Consider the following 3,011-nt stretch of genomic DNA (forward strand, 5'->3'; position numbering starts at 1 on the left):
TCACATTCATTCGAAACCGATAAGGGGAGTTATCAATCTGATCTCCCATGAGAAGTTCACCAAGATTCTCAGCACTTTTCTTTATTCCACCGAGAGGTTTGCAGTAAGGGAGACTGTAGTAACTAAAAGGAAGCTCGGTTTCAATGGAAGTCAAGGAATTAACCTTGGCAACTATAGTATCTGAGGTTGAATACGTGTGCATGTAACTCCCAGGTAGGTAAAACCCATGACAAGAATGGGCAAACAGAATCACTAACAGAAAAACCGAGCAGATTCCGGGCATCTTCCTCTCCGAGACTGTCATGATAACAGTAGATCTTGCAATATACGGCTCGAATCTAAGCTACTCTAAACTGAAGCATTCAATATAAAATATTCTACACAAAAACAGATTTTCAGCATTCAGTTTCGATACAAATTTATCCTTAATAGTAAACGTTAATCAAACTAACAAAAACCCAAAACGAAGAAAACCCAGAGGCCTAATTAAAATATAATTTCATTGCATCAACTTAAAAAGCAGTAGATCCATTTACCCAAATGCAAAAAAGCATCAAAAAAAATTAAAAAGAAATAGCATTTTCAACAAAAACAACTCAAAATTCATATTAACAAAAAATAATTAAAACAGATCAGAATAGTATAAAATTTAAGAATTGGCAGATTAGACCTAACACCAAAACCCCATACGAGTAAAAGGCTGAGAAACATGAAAAGAAGATTGGAGGAAGAACCTGAGACAGATCTAAGGGATTTGAAGTTGGGGTCGAATTGAAACTGATCGGATCTTGGATCCTGCGACGCACCAAAAATCGCGTGAGAACAAAGTCGAGACCCCTGGCTCTTGCTTCTCTCTCTCTTTTTCTTTCTTACGGTTTAAGCTAGGAGGAATTTTGAGAATATTTAGAAGAGTTTAAAGCGGAGATTGCCTTTATATCTAGGGTGAGAAATGGAAGATCATGGAAATTTTATGACATGAATTGGGCTAGAGTGACAGAGCTGTCGGCTCCTTCTATTTATCACCACTTCCACCATAACCCTGGTTAGATCTGCGTGGTTGCGTTTGCCTTTTACTTGAATGTTAAGTTTAGTACATTGCTATTTTATTATTTATTAAAAATAAATACAAAGTATCAGCTAATAGAATTTAAATAACTCGAATCAGAGATGGCATTAAATTTTTAGTTTTAAAGTTGGCATTAGTGTTTATATATAATATTATCATTTTTTTCCTTCTTAAAAAATTTAATTTCTTATATATCAATAATGGAGATTTTAAATTATACAAACCGGTTAAAATATTCATTTATATTTAATTATTTATATTTTTAATAAATATAATTTAATAAAATACATGACAACTTGCTTTTCAAAAAAGAAAAATACATGACAACTCTCAAATTTTATTTATGAAGTTTAAAAACTTATTCATATAATGAATAAAATAATAATCTTAAATCATATAGGAATTTTAGATGAAATTCGTAATCCAAATACGAAATTAATGATTATTACATAAGTAGAAAAATTTTGAATGTAGAGGCCAAATTACACTATTAAAAGAAAAGGCCTTGTAAGTTGTAATTTATTAAATTAGTAAATTAAAGAGTTATGAAATATTCCACTTTTGCACATGTTATAAAAATGATTAAAAAGTATATTAGTTTGGTTTGAACACCAATTTTATATGTAGTGGCATTATGATGTAATAAGATAATATGCACTAAAAAAACCTAACCAAAAGTAAAAAAAAAAAAATTGTATGCTAATAAAATGGACATTTTTCTTATGTTTTAATTAATAAGTAATTTAAATTTGAGATTCCAATTTATTTTCTTCTATGTACCATAATCTTACTTAACCTAATAATATTGAATATCATACTTGGAGATCAAGAACAGGTCGCACAACATTTGGGGTGGAGACCCCATGTGCCCCTTTCTCTTCACCATATAAATAGTGAGAAAATAATATCAAGAAATGGGCAAAAATATGTTTAGTTACATTGCGATTTAATTAGCGGTTAGCGTTGGCCCGCCTTTTGATTAACCACTGGCGAACTGTCACATAATCTCTTTTCACGTGCATCATATGTTTGTCTTAATTATTTGTCTCATAATGCAAAAGTTTAAAGTAAAAACCAAATTCATAATAAATTAATGATGGAAAACAATATAATCCCTTCATATACTTTCCAACTCAACTATATTACAACTACTTTTCATTCTTATTTCTTACATCTCCTTTCACCTGGTATGAGCATTGAAGAAAAAAGAGGCTTTAACTATGTAGTATTAACGTGCAATAGATTTATTAATCTTTAAATATGTACAAAATAATTTTTTTTATATAAGGGAAAACCAGTTGCTAAATATTGATTACATCACTCTAGGTCAACTTATTCCTAATTTATCTGCAAAAATAAAATTTAAGATTTCCGATGAAGGAAAATCAAAGATGTGAGGGTCTATGGATGGGTTTTTGTGATGTGCAGCTATCTAATCAGCATATTGATTGGCTTCACGATGAACATGAGTGATTGAACATTTCCAGTTCTGATGGATCAATTATGTGATGTCCCTTAGCAAGTGGGAATTCGAGTCTAAATTTGACAAAAGCTTCCTAGTTTTCTGCATCATAAGCATGGAGTCTCAAGAATAGATATTCAAAAATAGATATTCAAAAATTACAAAAATTGTACTTTTGGGATGTCTCAAGATTAAAAGATGCATATAGAAAAATGAGATAGAAGAAGTATTTTAATTTTTGTTATAATGTTTTGTATTATTATTACTAGAATTAGCCCCATGCATTGCGCTCAAGTAAAATAAAAACCGTTGAAGGAAGTGTTTATAGCAAAAAATATAAACAGAGAAGTTATAGTTTTTAGTATAACGTGAAAGAATATAAAATAGTTGTTTATAATTATATACATTCATTTCCACCTATTGAAAAAAAGTAAATGCCCATAAACAAAATTAAAATCATGATTTGTTGCAAACAAAATATAT

Source organism: Theobroma umbraticum, unplaced genomic scaffold (assembly GCF_002168275.2).
Source record: "Theobroma umbraticum cultivar Fairchild unplaced genomic scaffold, ASM216827v3 scaffold_44.0, whole genome shotgun sequence".
In the NCBI taxonomy this organism is placed as follows: domain Eukaryota; kingdom Viridiplantae; phylum Streptophyta; class Magnoliopsida; order Malvales; family Malvaceae; genus Theobroma; species Theobroma umbraticum.